Genomic DNA, 19,785 nt, shown 5'->3' on the forward strand with positions numbered 1-19,785 from the left:
ATATAAATCTGATGATTTTTTGTTCCATTTCTTTAAAAAATCTCATAGGGATTTTGATGGGAATTGCATTAAATTTGTATATTGCTTTGGGTAATATGGCCATTTTGATTATATTTATTCTTCCTATCCAAGAACAAGGAATATTTTTCCATCTCATTGTATCTTTTTCGATTTCCCTTAACAATTCTTTGTAATTTTCATTATATAGGTCCTTTACGTTCTTTGTTATGTTTATTCCTAGGTATTTTATTTTTTTTGTTGCAATCGTGAAGGGGATTATTTTTTTTAGTTCGTTTTCTAATATTTCATTGTTGGCATATAGAAAGGCTATGGACTTTTGTATGTTAATTTTGTATCCTGCGACCTTACTGTATTGGTTTATTGTTTCTAATAATCTTTTTGTGGAGTCCTTCGGGTTTTCGATGTATAGGATCATATCATCAGCAAAAAGTGATAGCTTTACTTCTTCTTTTCCGATATGGATGCCTTTTATTTCTTTGTCTTGTCTGATTGCTCTGGCCAGAACTTCTAGCACCACGTTGAATAAAAGTGGAGAGAGTGGACAACCCTGTCTTGTTCCTGATTTAAGGTAGAAAGTCCTCAGTTTTATGCCGTTTAATAGGATGTTGGCTGATGGTTTATCATATATGGCCTTTATCATGTTGAGATATTTTCCTTCTATACCCATTTTGTTGAGAGTCTTAAACATAAAATTGTGTTGTATTTTATCAAAAGCCTTTTCTGCATCTATTGATAAGATCATGTGGTTTTTGTTCTTTGTTTTGTTGATATGGTGTATTACATTAACCGTTTTACATATGTTGAACCATCCTTGAGATTCTGGGATGAATCCCACTTGATCATGATATATTATTTTTTTAATATGTTGTTGTATTCGATTTGCCAGTATTTTGTTTAGTATTTTAGCATCTGTATTCATTAGAGATATTGATCTGTAGTTTTCTTTCTTTGTGCCATCCTTGCCAGGTTTTGGTATGAGGGTTATGTTGGCCTCATAAAATGTGTTTGGAAGTATTGCTTCTTCTTCAATTTTTTGTAAGACTTTGAGTGTAATAGGAACCAAGTCTTCTTTGAATGTTTGATAGAATTCACTAGTATAACCGTCTGGGCCTGGACTTTTATTTTTGGGGAGATTTTTAATAGTTTTTTCTATTTCCTCCCTGCTGATTGGTCTGTTTAGGCTTTCTGCTTCTTCATGACTCAGTCTAGGAAGGTTGTATTGTTCTAGGAATTTATCCATTTCTTCTAGATTGTTGTATTTGGTGGCATATAATTTTTCATAGTATTCTACAATAATTCTTTGTATATCTATGATGTCTGTGGTGATCTCTCCTCTTTCATTTTGGATTTTATTTATTTGAGTCCTGTGTCTTTTTTCCTTGGTAAGTCTTGCCAAGGGTTTGTCAATTTTGTTGATCTTTTCAAAGAACCAGCTCCTTGTTTTATTGATTTTTTCTATAGTTTTTCTGTTCTCTATTTCATTTATTTCTGCTCTGATTTTTATTATCTCCTTTCTTCGGCTGGTTTTGGGTTGTCTTTGTTCTTCTTTTTCTAGTTCCTTAAGGTGTGAAGTTAAGTGGTTTACTTCGGCTCTCTCTTGTTTGTTCATATAGGCCTGAAGTGATATGAATTTTCCTCTTATTACTGCTTTTGCTGCATCCCAGAGATTCTGATATGTCGTATTTTCATTTTCATTTGTCTGTATATATCTTTTGATTTCTGCACTTATTTCTTCTTTGACCCATTCATTTTTTAGAAGTATGTTGTTTAGTTTCCACATTTTTGTGGGTTTTTCCCCCTTTTTTTTGCAGTTGAATTCTAGTTTCAAGGCTTTATGATCAGAAAATATGCTTGGTACAATTTCAATTTTTCTAAATTTGCTGATATTGTCTTTGTGGCCCAACATATGGTCAATTCTTGAGAATGTTCCATGTACACTAGAGAAAAATGTATACTCTGTCGCTTTGGGATGAAGTGTCCTGTAGATGTCTATCATATCCAGGTGTTCTAGTATTTCGTTTAAGGCCACTATATCTTTATTGATTCTCTGTTTGGATGACCGATCTAGAGCCGTCAGCGGTGTATTGAGGTCTCCAAGTATGATTGTATTTTTGTTCGTTTTTGTTTTAAGGTCAATAAGTAGCTGTCTTATATATTTTGGTGCTCCTTGGTTTGGTGCATATATATTAAGGATTGTTATGTCTTCTTGATTCAGTGTCCCCTTAATCATTATGAAATGACCATTTTTGTCTCTGAGTACTTTTTCTGTCTTGTAGTCAGCATTATTAGATATGAGTATTGCTATGCCTGCTTTTTTTTGGGTGTTGTTTGCTTGGAGTATTGTTTTCCAGCCTTTCACTTTGAATTTGTTTTTATTCTTGTTGCTTAGATGTGTTTCTTGTAGGCAGCATATAGTTGGATTTTTTTTTTAATCCATTCTGCTACTCTGTGTCTTTTTATTGGTAAGTTTAATCCATTTACATTTAGTGTAATTATTGACACTTGTGGGTTCCCTACTGCCATTTTATAAATTGCTTTCTGTTAGTTTTGTATCTAGTTTGATTCTTCTCTTTTGTTTTTCTATCATTTGTTTTTGTTTGTTTGTGTTCCATACTTCTTTCCTCTGTTGCTACCTTTTTTAAGTCAAGTGTTTTTGTGGTGGTTTTTTTAAGGGTGGTTACCATTAAGTAATGAAAAGGGTACCTACCATATTCATTGTAGTACCCTATCTTATAAGTATTTCTGCACTTCATCATCCTTTGCTACTGTTAATCTCCATCCTCTCCCCCCTTTTTTTCCTTTGTTGTCACAGTTTAAGTTTGGTTTTATTGTGTTCTTGGTGGAGCTGTTACTTGTGGTGTTGTTTTCTTTTGTTCTTTGAATCTGGTTGGAAAACCCCCTTTAGTATTTCCTGGAGTGGGGGCTTTCTGTTGATAAATTCTCTCATCTTTTCTGTATTTGTGAATGTTTTTATATCTCCTTCATACTTGAAGGAGAGCTTTGATGGGTATAGTATTCTTGGCTGAAAGTTCCTCTCTTTCAGGGCTTTAAATATTGGGGTCCACTCTCTTCTAGCTTGTAGAGTTTCTGCTGAGAAATCTGATGATAATCTAATAGGCCTTCCTTTATATGTTGTACTCTTCTTTTCCCTGGCTGCCTTGAGAATTTTTTCTTTGTCATTGGTTTGTGTCATCTTTATTATGATATGCCTTGGAGTGGGTTTGTTGGGGTTAAGAAAACTTGGTGTTCTGTTTGCTTCTTGAATTTGAGGCTTTAGTTCCTTCCACAGGCTTGGGAAGTTCTCATCTATTATTTGTTTGAGTACATTCTCCATTCCATTTTCTTTCTCTTCTCCCTCTGATATACCTATTATTCTTATGTTATTCTTTCTGATGGAGTCAGACAATTCCTGTAGGGCTTTCTCGTTTTTTATTATTTTTGAGTCTCTTTCTTCTTCTCTCTGTTGTGCCTCAAGTTGTTTGTCTTCTATTTCACTAATCCTATCTTCAATCTGGGCTGTTCTGTTAGCTAAGCTTGTTACCTCGTTTTTCAGCTCGTGAATTGAGTTTTTCATTTCTGTTTGATTTGTTTTTATAGTTTCAATTTCCTTGGTAATATATTCTTTGTGTTCATTGAGTTGTTTTCTGATCTCCCTATATTGCCTTTCTGTGTTTTCTTGTATCTCTCTGAGTATTTTTAAGATTTCTATTTTAAATTCTCTGTCATTTAGCTCCAAGGCTTCCAATATGTTAAGTCTTTTCTCCATAGATTTTTTTCCACATCTATTTGTGTTACCTCTCTTTCTTTTGTATCCATAATATTCGATTTCCTCTTTCTTATCGGCATCTGAGGGTGGTCTTATTGATAGCACTAATAAGAATTAATAAAGAGTAAAAAGTAAAAAAAAAAAAAAAAAAAAAAGGTAAAATACCCCACAAAAAAAACAGTAATAATTTATTATTTCCTCCTTTTTTTCTCTCTTCTCTTTCCCTCCTCTCCCCTCCTCAGGGAAATATCGTGCCTATAATGGAGGGCCTGATTTGGGGTGAAGAGTTCAAGGGGCAAAAAAAAGGGAGTAGGGACCTACTAAATGCAAAAAAAAAAAAAAAAAAGGAAGAAAATCTTAGACAAGCATAAGATGATTTGCTTGTAAGTGATGGTTAATTAAGAGATATAATGAGAGGGGTAAGAGGGAACCAGAAAAAAGGACCAAAAAAGAATAATAAAAAAGAAAAAATAAAAATAATAAGTAAAAATCTGTTGTATTAAGTGGAGCGAAGACTAAATACAATGGAGACCTTGGGTTGGGAGGACCCAAAATGCCACAAAAATAAACAAACAAGAAAAAAAAAATAAAAACAAAAGCAAAAAAGAGAAATAAAGCCAAAAAAAGAGGCTTTTTTTTTTTTAAGTAAGGTATAATGACATACAGAAAATACAGGTTTTTAAAAAATTTTATTTAGAAAATTAAATTTAATGGGGTGACATTGATCAATAAAAAGAGTACATAGGTTTTAGGTAAACCTTCTTATAGCATTGGAACTGTTGATTCTGTTGTGTCTATCATCCAAAGTCAAGTAATTTTCCATCACCATATGTTGGTTTCTCTCCATATACTGCTCACGAAAATTAGAGGATACTTTATCACATCATATCCATTTTGAAATATCCCCTAATTTTTGTGAGCAATATATTTGTTCATATATGATGATCTCTACTCTTATGACCTCAACCAAATCTAATTGTTTAAGGCCCCACCTCTAAATAGCATCTCACTGAGTGAAGGGCTTCAACTCACAATGTTTTGGGATATACAAACATGCACTTCATAACAAGGAGACATTGATTTTAAAATCATATTTGTGTTTTGCCTGACCAGGCAGTGGCACAGTGGATAGATCATCAGTTTGGGACCCAGGTTCAAAACCCTGAGGTCCTCAGCTTGAATGTGAGCTCATCCAGCTTGAGTGTGGGCTCACCAGCTTCAGTGTGAGGTCAACAGCTTAAGTATGGGTTCATAGACATGACCCCATGGTTCCTGGCTTGAGCCCAAGGTCCTGGTTTGAGCATAGGGTGACTGGCTCAGCTAAGGCCCCTTGGTCAAGGTGCACATGAGAAAGCAATCAATGAACAACTAAGGTGCCCCAACTAGGAGTTCATGCTTCTCATCTCTCTCTTTTCCCATCTGTCTGACCCTGTCTCCCCCTCCATCTGTTGGCTACAGTGTTCTATATCCATTAGTAAAACTGATTGAGAGTGTTGCTCAAATAGTGTATATCCTATTTTTTTGGTATATATCTTGCAATTATTAAGTGAAAAATATTAAACCTCAAATTTGTCTATATATATATTTTTTAATTTATCAGTTGTATTTTTACTGTTAGATATGTAGACATTTAAAATTGTTATGTTGTAGTGTGTATGTGAAGTTCTATATTAAGTGCATATACAAGATGTGAATATTACAGTGTTTCTGTATCTCTTTATCTCTGGTAATGTTATTTTGAAGTCAAGTCTGTCTCAGTAATATACCATGTAGGTTTCTTATTACTGCAAAAATGCAAACAGGTTGCATTTTTATTACAACTTACCTGTGTTTAAATTTAGAATTTTCTCTTATCAATAGCATGTAGTTGCATCTTTCCTTATTCATTCTGATAATATATAATTTCTAATTGAAATTACTTGCCTATCTAGGGTTAGTATGGTCATTGGTATAATTGAGATTAAATTAGACACCTTGTTTGTTTTCTGTTTGTTTCCTCTCTTTATTCTATTTTGATAAACTTTTATGACATATTTTGGATTGAGTAATTTTTTCCCCTCTATTCTCATTTAAAGCACCATCTATAATTATGTTACTCTTTAGAGGTTATTCTAGGTTTTAATTTTTCAATTGTTAAATTTTTTCCTAAATTAATATCAAAACTATTTTTTTATAAATACAAGGGTTCTTTAAGTTGTCTTTGTGCACTTCCATACTTCTAGCACCTAAAACACTGTCTGGTATAATGTAGAAAGTCAATATATCCTTGTTGAATGAGTATTACCTATTATTGCCGAAGCTGATTTTACTCTAAGACTTAGGCTTATCAAAACAGGCCTGAAGGACTAAAACAAAAGATTCATAAGGTGCTATTTGCAGAGAGAACAGAGAACTTCCTAGAAAGAACTCATCCTTAGAAGGCAGAGCACCAGTAATACACCTGGTAGGAATTCCCAGGAAGGTCTGTAGGACAGAGACTATATCTTGACCTTGGATTTCCCAGCTTCCAGAACATTTTTGTGCTCTTCATAGTCTTTTCAGAAAAGTTGAGTTTTCATCTGGTACCATTTTCTTCAGTCTGAAGAATTTCCTTCAGTATACCTTATAATGCAGGTCTGGAGTATCTTAATATATTTTTTATTGTTTTTATTTCTCTCTCATTCTTAAAGGACATTTCACTTGATAACAAAAAGATAGTATAATTTCTATGAACTTCTTGAAGAATATTTTCACTGGATATAGATTTCTATATAGAATTTCTTCTATCACTTTACAGATGTTGGTCTACTCTTTTCTGACCTCCAGAGTGTTTCAGTCAGCAGTAAAATTCTTGGTGCTCGGTCTGTACTGATTCTTTCCCCCCTCCTTCTTTGATCTACATTTAAGATTTTGTCTTTACCTTTGGTTTTCAGCTCTCAATTTGACATGAGGTGCCTATACAAAGTTTTCTTTAGATTTATTATGCTTAAGGCCAAGCAAAGTTCTTGCATTTTACAATTATATTTCACCATATTTAGAAACTTGATTCCAATTTTTTGCTATTTTTTCTTCATATATTTATTCTTGTTCTCTCTTATCTTCTTCTAGTTTTCTATATGTCCTAATATATTGTTCACAGGTCCCTGATACTTTTTTTTTAACTTTTTTCTCTATGTTTATGATATTAAATAATTTCTATTCATCTATCTTCAAGTTAACTAAGTACTCTTTCTTCATTCCGTTGTCAAATCTATCAGGTGATTTTTTTTAAAGTGTGAGAAGGGGAGATAATGAGGCAAAGTCCCACATGTGCCCTGACTGGGATCCACCAGACAACTGCATCTGGGGCTGCTGCTCGAGCACAGAAGTATTTTTAGTGTCTAAGGCAGATGTGCTACAATGATGCCATTCTCAATACCGGGGGCCACACTTGGACCAACTGAGCCACTGACTGTGGGAGGGAAAGAGAGGGAGAAGAGAGGGAAGGAGGGAGAACCAGATGACTGCCTCTCCTCTGTGCCCTGACTGGGAATCAAACTCAGGACATCCATATGCTGAGCTGACACTATCCACTGAACCACTGGCAAGGGCCAATATATATATATATATTTTTTTTTTACCTGTGCAATTGGATCTGTTATTTTCTCTTAATTTATTTGAAGAATATTTGTTAAGTAAAAACAATAGCAACTTGACATGGGTAGAATAACATATTATAATAAAATATGACAATAGGATGGAAGGATAAAAGTGAAAGTATACTATTGTTGTATTATGGATCCTCATATTAGAAATGATTTATTGAATTTTAAGATATTGTATCCTATTAAATTAGTGAAAGACATTTATCTTTATTTCTAATTGTATTTTATTTTTATATTGCCTCCTTAAAATATCTCCATAATTCACTGAACCTCATCTCCACATAAAATTATGTTATATTTAGTCATGAACTACTTTCTTAAGTGCCAAAATAAGAGTTGGTCACACTCATTCTACCAACACACACTTCAGGAGCCTTATAATTTGAATTAAATAATTATTAAAAATATAAAATTAATTAATTTTATTGGTTCAAATAAATGTCATACAGATGCCAAAATAATTTATAAATAAGTATAAAATTTCTCCATTAGTATATAAGGGTTTACAAATAGTTATAATTGCATAAACATTTTTTGATTAAGTTTGAAGATAGACAACCAGAATGGTATCATGAGATTCAAAATTGCTTACATCATTCAGGATTATCTACTTAGATCCTATAAAGAACAAATTATAGCTCAACTAAAATCACCACAAACATATGAAGCACAAACATCTAAAAAAACTTATTATTTTAAATAATAAGTTCCGTTGTCACATAAGAGATGTCTAAATGATAAGTCTTAAGATAACAATAATTTGAAGAAAGAGTAAACTTTTCTCATTCACTGCTCCTGTCAGGGTCATTTTCAGTAACTGTAGTACCAACATATATTCCATCTCAATTCTATTGCTTCTTGTTTTTTGAGTGGCCTATTTTTATTGCTTCAACTAACAAATATTCAATCACTAGAACCTTCAATTCATTGATCATATGATTAATAGTGCCTCACCTATTTATATATTTTTATTTGTTATTCATTGAAGTATAATAAGTAACTCCAAAACACAGAGGCTTACAATGTGTACTATTATTACTTTCAAGTTACCTAATGCTGGCTAATCAACCTGCTTTGTCTTCTCTAAGTGGGAATCTGCTTGAACCTTTGTGTATGAATTTAAGTTCTGCTATATATCCCAACATGAACTGATGATGTATTACTTAATATACTATTAAGACAAATGTGACCCCCATGTTTAAAGTTCACCGATAAACTTACTACATAGTTTGGCAAGTTCCTTGACCAAATCTGTAGCTTCCGATGGACGGTCTTCCAGTCAATCTTTAACTAAATTATCCAGTGACAGCGTGAAAACAATGAGATGAAGAAACATTTAAAAATAAAATGAAATGAATAGAAAATGAGTACCACATGGGGGAAAAAGTAAAAATAATAATCATAATAATAATTTGCCTAAGACAAAAAAAGCAATGTTAAATTATTTTTAAAATGTAAAGATTATATAACTGGTACTTGGAAAATATTGCAATGATCAGAATTATAAGAAAATCATATTATAGAACAATTAGTGATGTGGTTATTACAGAATACATATTAGTATTTTAAAGCAATAGTTAAAATGTTTGTAGTGGTATTGATCAAGGAAAGAAATCCCTAACAGCTGTCAACTAGTAGTTGGCATGTTGCTACCAGATCAGCCTGCTGTTGCTGGGCAGAAAATTAACAATTTTGGAGAACTTGTTTATCAGATGAAGTCATTCTGGGATTGTGATAGAATGAGATAAAAATATGATACCTCTCTCTAATTATATTCAAGTACAGACCATAAAAATAGTCAAACATTAGGCCCCCTGGCCGGTTGGCTCAGTGGTAGAGCATTTGCCTCGCATGCAGGAGTCCCGGGTTCGATTCCTGGCCAGGGCACACAGGAGAAGTGCCCATCTGCTTCTCCACCCCTCCCCCTCTCCTTCTTCTCTGTCTCTCTCTTCCCCTCCCACAGCCGAGGCTCCATTGGAGCAAAGTTTGCCCAGGCACTGAGGATGGCTCTGTGGCCTCTGCCTCAGGCACTAGAATGGCTCTGATTGCGGCAGAGTGATGCCCTAAAATGGGCAGAGCATTGCCCCCTGGTGAGCATGCCGGGTGGATCTCGGTTGGGTAGATCCTGGTCGGGCGCATGCGGGAGTCTGTCTGACTGCCTCCCCGTTTCCAGCTTCAGAAAAATACAAAAAAAAAAAAAATAGTCAAACATCATACTTGCAACACCTACTATTTTACTATGGACGACTCATTCCATTTCTCTCCCCTCCTAGGTAAATCATAAAATCCTCTTCAATTTATGACAGCATTTACTCCAAAGCAAACATCAACTTGCTGGAATCTTTTCTAAGTCACCTAAAATAATTCTGAATAATATAAAGAGCAACAATAAACAAATGCTTATTGGGATTCCCCAAGTCTCTCACTGGTTTGTTGTCTTTTCAGCTTCATAAAGTTTAATACAGTTAACCTTATTTCACTGTGTATGCACAGTATTCTTTGGATAATGAACATCATCAGTATATAATTATGAAAATTAATTAGTTCTATGTAATAACACATGTATATAATTTATAAAATATTAATATATAAAAATAGAAAATCCTGAATTGATCTGCACCAACTAAATGTCAAGGAGACATAAACAAATACACTAGTTTGTTGGCAATACAAATATCAATCATAAAATTCATATGAAACCATAAAAGACCCAGAATATCCAAACAAACAAACAAATATGGAAGATTCACACTTCCTAATTCCATTATATTACAAAGCTACAATAATTAAAACAGTTTTATACTGGCATAAAAATAGATAAAACAGACATAAAACAATGGAAATAAAAGAGACAACCAAGAAATAAACCTTTGCAAATAAAAGACTGATTTTTTTTTTCTGAAGTGAGAAGCAGGGAGGCAAAGATACAGACCGAATGGGATCCACCCAGCATGCCCACTAGGGGGCGTTGCTCCATTGCAACCAGAGCCATTCTAATGCCTGAGGCAGAGGCCATGGAGCCATATTTAGTACCTGGGGCCAACTTTGCTCCAATGGAGCCTTGGCTACGGGAGGGGAAGAGAGAGAGAGAGAGAAAGGAGAGGGGGGAAGGGTGGAGAAGCAGATGGGCACTTTTCCTGTGTGCTCTGACAAGGAATCCAACCTGGGATTTCCACATGCCTGGCCAATGCTCTATTGCTCAGCCAATCAGCCAGGGCTGATTTTTTTATTTTATTTTATTTTTTTGACAGAGACAGAGACAGTGAGTCAGAGATAGGGACAGACAGGGACTGACAGACAGGAAGGGAGAGAAGTGAGAAGCATCAATTCTTTATTGTGGCACTTTAGTTGTTCATTAATTACTTTCACACATGTGCCTTGACTGGGGGGCTACAACAGAGTGAGTGACACCCTGCTCAAACCAGTGACCTTGGGCTTCAAGTTAGTGACTTTTGTAAGCTCAAACCAGTGACCATGGGGTCATGTTTATGATCCAATACTCAAGCCAGTGACCTCATGCTCAAGTTGTGAACTTGTGGTCAAGCTGGGTGAGATCCTGCTCAAACCGGGGACCTCAGGGTTTCAAACCTGGGTCCTCCGCATCCCAGTCTGACACTCTATCCACTGAGCCACTGCCTGGTCAGGCTACAACTGCTATTTTACAAGGGTACCAGGAGTAAACAATGGGAAAAGAAGCATGTATTTAACAAATGATTTTGAGAAAACTGGATATTCACATACAGAATATAATTAGACCTCTATCTATACAATATCAAAATCAACTCAAAATAGATTAAAGATTTAAACATAAGACCTGAACCTGTAGAAATGCTAAAGAAAATATATGAGAACTATGTTGAAATTGGCCTTGGCAATAATCTCTTAAATATGAAATCAAAAGCACAGACAGCAAAAGCAAATGTAACAAATTAACAAATAGAAATACAGAAAACCAGAACAATTTTGCACAATATGGAAAAAGTAAATAGCATTGAAACACAACCTATAAAACAGGAGAAAATATTTCTAAACCAAATATCTGATGAGAGTTTACTGTCCAAAATATATAAAGATATTTTATCTTTATAAAATATCAATGGCAAGAAAAAAATAGCTTTTAGCAGACATTTTTCCAAGCGAACATGTGAGTGACTGACAGGTATATATAAATAGATGCCCAACATCATTAATTATCAAGAAAATGTAAATCAAAACTACAATGAAATACCACCTCAGACTTGTTAGGATTCTATTATTGGGAGGCAGGAGGAAGAAAGGAAGGAAGGAAGGAAGGAAGGAAGGAAGGAAGGAAGGAAGGAAGGAAGGAAGGAAGGAAGGAAGGAAGGAAGGAAGGAAGGAAGGAAGGAAGGAATGAGGGAAGGAAGAAAACAGATTCTGGTGAAGTTATGGAGAAATTGAAACCTTGTACATTATTGGTAGGGCTGTAAAATATTCTACAGCTATAAAAAACAGTATTGATATAGTCCCACTTGTTTATCCTGTCTTTTATTTCACTTGCCCATGGAGATAAATCAGCAAATATATCACTGCAAGAGATGTCAGAGAGCTTACTGCTTATATCTTCTTCTAAGATGCTTATGGTTTTACATTTAAGTCTTTTATCCATTTTGAGTTTATTTTTGTGAATGGTATAAGTTGGTGGTCTAGTTTCATTTTTTTGCAGGTAGCTGTCCAATTTTCCCAACACCATTTATTAAAGAGGCTGCCTTTACTCCATTGTATGCCCTTATCTCCTTTGTCAAATATCAGTTGTCCATAGAGCTGTGGGTTTATTTCTGGGTTCTCTGTTCTGTTCCATTGATCTATATGCCTATTCTTATGCCAGTACCAGGTTGTTTTGTGTACAATGGCCTTGTAGTATAACTTGATATCCGGAAGTGTGATACCTCCCACTTTATTCTTCTTTTTTAAGATTGCTGAGGCTATTCGTGTTCTTTTTTGGTTCTATATAAATTTTTGGAGTATGTGATCTATATCTTTAAAGTATGTCATTGGTATTTTAATTGGTATTGCTGGTAGGAATGCAGACTGGTACAGCCTCTGTGGAAAACAGTATAGAGATTCCTCAAAAAATTAAAAATTAAACTGCCTTTTGACCCAGCTATCCCACTTTTAGGAATATACCCTAAGAACATAGAACTGTTCCAAAAGGAGAAATGCACCCCCATGTTTATGGCAGCATTGTTCACAATAGCAAAGATCTGGAAACAGCCCAAGAGTCCATCAGAGGACGAGTGGATTAAAAAGCTTTGGTACATATATACTATGGAATACTACTCAGCCATAAGAAATGATGACATAGGATCATTTACAATAACATGGATCGACCTTGATAACATTATACAGAGTAAAATAAGTAAATCAGAAAAAACTAAGAACTATATGAACCCATACATAGATGGGACATAAAAATGAGACTCAGAGACATGGACAAGAATGTGATGGTAACGGGGGGGTAGGGTAGGGGGATGGGGAGGGGGCAAGGAAGGAGAGAGAGGGAGTGGGGGGGGGAGGGGAGTGGCACAAAGAAAACCAGATAGAAGGTGATGGAATACAATTTGACTTTGGGTGAGGGGTATGCAACATAATCAAATGTCAAAATAATCTGGAGATGTTTTCTCTGAACATATGTACCCTGATTTATCAATGTCACTGCATTAAAATTAATAAAAATAGATTAAAAAATTACACACTCCCTCAAAAACCAAAACAATATTGACATGCCTGACCTGTGGTGGTGCAGTGGATAAAAAGTCTGCCTGCAACACTGAGGTTGCTGGTTTGAAACCCTGGATTTGCCTAGTCAAGGCACATATGGGAATCTATGTTTCCTGCTCCTCTCTCCTTCTGTCTCTATCTCTTTCTCTCTTCCTTCTCTAAAATGAATAAATAAAATCTCTTAAAAAAACAACAACAGTATTTCCATTCCTCAACAAAATACAATTAGATCTACTATATTATAAAGCAATTCCAGTTCTGGCTATATATCCAAAAGAATTGAAATAAGGATCTTATAGAGATATCTGCACTGTCATGTTCACTGAAGGACTAGACATAATAGCCCATATGTAGAAACAACCCTAAAGTGTCCATTGACAGACGAATATATACAGAAAATATGGAATATGTTAACAATGGAATCTCATTCAGCCTTAAAAATAAGGAAACCCTGTCATTTGTGACAACACAGATGAACCTGGAGAACACTATGCTAAATGAATAAGCCAGACACAGAAAGACAAATACTGCATGATCCACTTTCATAAGGTATCTGAAACAGTCAACTCACATAAGCAGATAATCCAATAGTGGTTAACAGGGAATGGAAGGTTAAGAAAATGAGATGCCAATAGTTTACTTCATAAGTTTCAGTTATGGGAAATAAATAGATCTAGAAGTCTATTGTATAACATAGGGCTAATAGATAACAACATGGTATTTTGCACTTCAAAATTTAAGAGGGTAAACCTCATGTTAAATGTTTTTAACACGTATACAAACACACACAAAAGGAACACAAGGTAACTCTAAAAGGTGTTAGGTATTTCTAGATTGTGGTGATGGTCTTACAAGTGTTTGCATATGTTGAAACTCATAAAATTATACAAAGAACTGCACATAAAATGTGCATATCAGTTATATCTCACTAAAGCTGCCCAGAAAAAAAAATAATTTGAATGTATATTGTAATTAAATTCTGCTGGTTAAAATTTTATAACCAAACTAACAAATTTACATTTTAAACATGATGTATGCACTGCAAAGCATTCTTTATATACATAAATATGTGAATATATTAAATGTATAAGAAATATAAGTTATGTAAACCACTTCAGATAGTTCTTTAAAGATGTTTATTAAAAACTAAACTAATCTTATAATTGTTACTATATCTATCACTATTTTAAATGCTAAATGCAGTAATTCTATGGTACACATTTTACAATGCAATAGAATAATACAGGATTATTGCGGTATTATTGTAACAGCAACTTTCAAACATTGCTGTCATTGCCTATTAGTTAAATTGGCTTACAATCATTTTGAGTTCCTTAAATGCGAAGTGACTGACTAAATTATATTGTTCCTGATAGTAACAGAAATCAATATATTTCAGCTTTTTTCTATTATTTAATAATGGCACAGGAAAGGGTCCTTTTTTATTTAAGTATTACAATTATAGTTAACATTCAATATTATTTTATATTAGTTTCAGGTGTACAGTATAGTGATTAGACAATTAAGTAATTTAGAAAGTGATTCCCTGATAAGACACCTGGCATCATACATACTATTACAGTAGTATTGACTATATCCCCTGTGCTGGACTTTACATCCTGGTGACTATTTTGTAGCTACATATTTATACTTCTTAATACCTTTATCTTTTGCATCTAGTCCTCAACCCTCCTCCCATCTGGCAACCCTCAGTCTGTTCTCTAAGAGTTCATTTGTTTTGTTTATTTTGTTCTTTAGATTTCAAATATAAATGAAATCATATGGCATGTCTTTCTCTGCCTGATTAACTTACTTAGCATAATACTCTCTAGGTCCATCCATGTTGTCACAAACGGTAAGATTTTATTTGTTTTATAACTGAGTACTATTCCATTGTATATATGTATTACTTCTTATCCGGTTATCTACTGATAAGCACTTAGGTGGCTTTTGCATCTTGGCTATAATAAGTAACATTGCAATGAACTTGGAATTGCATATATCCTTTATAATTAATGTTTTGGATTTTTTTGGTTATATACCCAGAAGTGGAATTGTTGGGTCATAAGGCAGTTCTACAATATTTTTAATTTTTCGAGGAACTGCAATAATTTTAAATTGAATTTATTGGGGTGACACTTAACAAAACTATACAGGTTTCAGGTGCACAATTCTATAACATATCATCTGTATATTGTAATTGTGTGTTCATCACCCAAAGTCAAGTCTCTGTCCATCATCATTCATCCCCCTACACTCTCCACATCCCCCCTGCACGGCAATCAGCACACTGTTGTCCTTATGGATATATCAATGGCAAATACCTTATTTCATTTAGTAGGTTGCCTTTTCATTTTGTTGATAGTTTCCTTTGTTGTGGAAAAACTTTTTCGTTTTATGTAGTCATTAAAATACTATTTTTAACTGACTAGAGATAGTGAATTTTTCTTTCATCTGTCTGTGCAACTGAGGTGTTGAATTTTTGATAAATACTTACTTTATTACCTTACTCTAAAGGTAATTTGAAAATGGGAAACTCTTGGGCTAGATTTCAAAAGCTCAGAATAATTCTCATTCCTTTCAGTATCCAAATGTCTCAGGGCAATGATTCAAGCAACTGTATTATTTAAAGCACAGAAAATAATATATAACTACATATTTTTGCTTTGTTAACATTTTTATTCTTTTGTGTTAATATATGAAACTATTTCAACAATATATAAGTACATTTTACTTTACTTTAGTAATTAAATTGTAATCATTAAAGCCCCAGAAAATTTAAAGACTTTTTTGTCTTTATGGATCAAGATTATGGTTTTGATATATAGTACTTTATTTGAATTTTGATGTTAATATTCTGTGTACTGGTAAATTACTAGACATGAAAACATTTTTTATGAGGTTTCTAGTTTACACAGGCATAATTACATGTTTATTTTTATAGTTCATTATATAACTAATTTTTTCAACATATTTTCTTACCCCATTTTATTATAGGTATATGTGGTGGTTTAATGTAGTTTTGTGAAAACTAGTGTAGAATTTACACATGCAACGAGTCTTTGGTGGACTGGCACAACATCTTTGGTGGGCTGGTCTGTAGACTGCTGGTTGAAAACTGATCTGATGAACAAAATAACCTAACAAACAAAAATGAAGAGATTCATAGATACAGAGAACAGAGTGACAGCTGTCAGAAGGGATGAGGGTTGTGGGGGTTGAGTGAAAAACTTGAAGGGATTAAGCAAAGGAAAGAGACACAAACACAGATAGCAGGATGGGATTTACAAGAAAAGGAGAAGGGAGGTAGAAAAGTAAAGTGGGGATAAATGGTAGTGAAAGCAGACTTTACTTTGGGTGGTGAAGATAAAATATAACATGCAGATAATGTATTATAGAATTGTACACATGAAACCTAAAGAATTTTATTAAGCAATGCCATTCCAACAAATTCAATTAAAAAAAAAACACTTTAAATCACATTTATGTTTTTCTTCAGTTTTTAACAATTTAGTTATGGTTAATATAGACGATTGGTGAAATACAATATAATCACTATACCTGTGGAAGTAAATTTAAACGTATATGACAACTAGAAAAACTTGTATTTCTCTCCCTCTTTTTCTCTTGCATTCATGGCAATTTTCTCAACTATTTATGGATCAGCTTACACAAAAATGTTATTCTATAACTTGTAAATTACCTAATGCACTCTCTCACCACATTTCCATAAAAGGAAGACTACTGCTTCAGTTTCAATAATAAAAGTTTGCACTGGGAAAATGGAACGTGTTGTGCGTGCGCCCTTCTCATGAAGCTTCCATGTTAGTATGAGGGGTAGAAATACAAACTGTAAATAACTTTTAGTAAGGATACCAGATGGTGTTCATATAAAGAAAAATAATTAAGGAAAGATATCAATTTTTGATTCAGTAAGTAAAGAAGGTGTCTTTGACTAGATCACTTTTAAATAAAATCAAATGAATTGAGGTAGTAAGCTATGAAAACAAATGAAGATAGTGAACTCGAATGTGACAAATCAATGTTCAAAATTGCTGAGATAAAAACATGGTAAATGTGTCTGAGAAATATCAGGAAGGCTAATTAAAAGTTACAAGTGACAATAAGTAGCATATTGGGTGTTTTGTCTATATTAAACTTCTAAAATCCTAGCACTTACTAACTCATTCATGTACATTTAATCATCACAATGATCCTATTATATTATGATCCCCATTTTATGGACAAAAAAACTGAAAAAAAAAAGTTTAAGTAACTTCCTTAAAGTTTTTTGTTGATATGTAGAAATCTGGATTTCAAATATGAAGCAGTCTGATGCCCTATTCTCACAAATTTCTACTGGATTCTATTTATTTATTTATTTATTTATTTGTTTATTTATTTATTTATTATTTTTTAATTTTTGTATTTTTCCAAAGCTGGAAACGGGGAGGCAGTCAGACAGACTCCCGCATGTGCCCGACCAAGATCCACCCGGCAAGCCCACCAGGGGGCGATGCTCTGCCCATCTGAGACATTGCTCTGTTGCAACCATAGTCATTCTAGCACCTGAGATGGAGGCCATGGAGCCATCCTCAACATCTGGGCCAACTTTGCCCCAATGGAGCCTTGGTTGCGGGAGGGGAAGAGAGAGATAGAGAGAAAGGAGAGGGCGAAGGGTGGAGAAGCAGATGGGTGCTTTTCCTCTGTGCCCTGACCAGGGATCAAACCCAGGACTTCCACACATGGGGCCAATGTTCTACCACTGAGCCAACCAGCCAGGGCATAGAACAACAAATTTAATGAAACCACCTTCTAAAAAAATGGAAAATAAAAGTGCCTCAGATTCTCAACAATGTTATGAGTGATCTTCTAAAAGCTGTCATTTAACTTGCACCCAGGAAAAACCAAATACCTCCAGTTATATTTTTAAACCAACAGTATTTCTTGTTGATATGGTTCTATTATAACAAGTACACATTTAATTAATGGTCAAATCAGTGATGCTGTGATTAGCATTCAGTGTAGCTAAAAAACTCACCTAGACAGACTATAATAAGATAAAGTTGGAAAAGTAGACGCAAACTAATTATCTCACTACAGAGTTTTTAGACAAAATAGAGCAGAGGTGAACTTGACTTGACATTAAGTTGAAAAGGATACAGCATACTCAAAACTATGTTAAACCCCATTAGTTTACCTGAAGTGAATAAGGAAGGACATGTAAGGTGTTGAGAAGTACCAGAAATCTCAATTTTCAGGTAGGTAGGTGGACTGTGTATATTAAGAATGAGGGGGAGTATAAAATGATGTTGCTATTGATTTCTGAGACTAGCCCATCACTCTTTTAACCTAAACAAGGGAAAACTGACTTCAGTTATTGCTGATAACCATAGTGAGAGGTAAAATATAAAACTTTCCTGGGCTGAGTAAATAATTTGATGTTCTTTTTAGATATTATAACAGAATGACTATAATTTGAAAGCCTCAGGCCTTTCTGATCTTTATTTTCCTTTATATGAATAACAGATAAACTTCACTCAGTTGGGCCCTGATCAGTTGGCTTAGTGAATAGAGTATCAACTTGGCATCTAGATGCCCAGGTCTGATTTGTGGTCAGGGTACCCAGGAGAAGTGGCCATCTGTTTCTCTTCCCCATTCTCTCCACCTTCTTTCCCTCTTCCCCTCTCATATAACTATTGGCTCCATTGATTCCAGTGTGGGCCCCGAGATTAGCTCGTTGATCTGAGCATCAACCTCAGACACTAAAAATGCCTCAGTTGATCTGAGCATTAGTCCCAGACAGAGGTGGGTTGCCGGGTGGGTCCTTGTCTGGGCTCATGCAAGAGTCTGTCTTACTATCTCCGCTTTTCTGACTTTAAATAAATAAATAAATAAATAAACATAAATAAATAAATAAAACTTCACTCAATTGAATAGTGGCCTATTTTATAGAAGAAAATTTTTAAACATGTAAAATGTGCTTTAAAACACTTGAATATTAAGCAAAATATTTGTCTTGTTTTTACATTGTAGATTTGTACCAAATGTTTGTTAGTCCAATAACTTTTTTTGCTGTGACACCACAGTGTTGATCTGCATTTAATCAAGTTGGGATAACTGCTTCAGAGACTTTTAGTTCAAGATTCTTGCTTCATCTGGAAAATATTTCTAGGTTGGCAGAAACAAATCCTAATGTAGATTCAGGAGATGTCAACTAAAATGGCATACAGAAAGTTGAAAACGACAGGATGTGGTTTGTCATTGGAAGTGGTTTCAAAAGACTGAAGTTATATAGGGCAGACAGTCAATCAGGCAGCTGTTTCCTATCAGCTAGAAAATGGTCTTAGACAAATCAGTAAAATAGTTGCCAGATGTTTGACACCTACATATTAAAGTGGGTCACCAATGACTTTCTTGATTTACAGGAATTCCATAGAGAATAATATCACAGACTTTTAGGACTGGAATCATAGAAGCTTAAATTTGAAATAACTTGAGAACTGACAGTGATTAGTTTAACCCAATACATCAGTTTTTTTAATAGTATACCTGTCTGATAGTTTAGTGCTGATAAAACATAGCCTGTTAATCTTACTATCTTGCCAAGCATATTACTAAATTTGGGGAGAGTTT

The 19,785-nt window shown here is 34.3% G+C and overlaps 1 non-coding gene across 1 annotated transcript; it reads left to right on the forward strand.

Annotated features, from left to right (window-relative positions):
- The first annotated feature begins 9,219 nt into the window (after positions 1–9,219).
- On the forward strand, positions 9,220–9,297 carry TRNAA-CGC (transfer RNA alanine (anticodon CGC)). The gene has a single exon. It is a non-coding gene; the product is annotated as a tRNA-Ala (tRNA).
- Positions 9,298–19,785: the final 10,488 nt, after the last annotated feature.

This window comes from Saccopteryx bilineata, chromosome 6 (genome assembly GCF_036850765.1).
Source record: "Saccopteryx bilineata isolate mSacBil1 chromosome 6, mSacBil1_pri_phased_curated, whole genome shotgun sequence".
In the NCBI taxonomy this organism is placed as follows: domain Eukaryota; kingdom Metazoa; phylum Chordata; class Mammalia; order Chiroptera; family Emballonuridae; genus Saccopteryx; species Saccopteryx bilineata.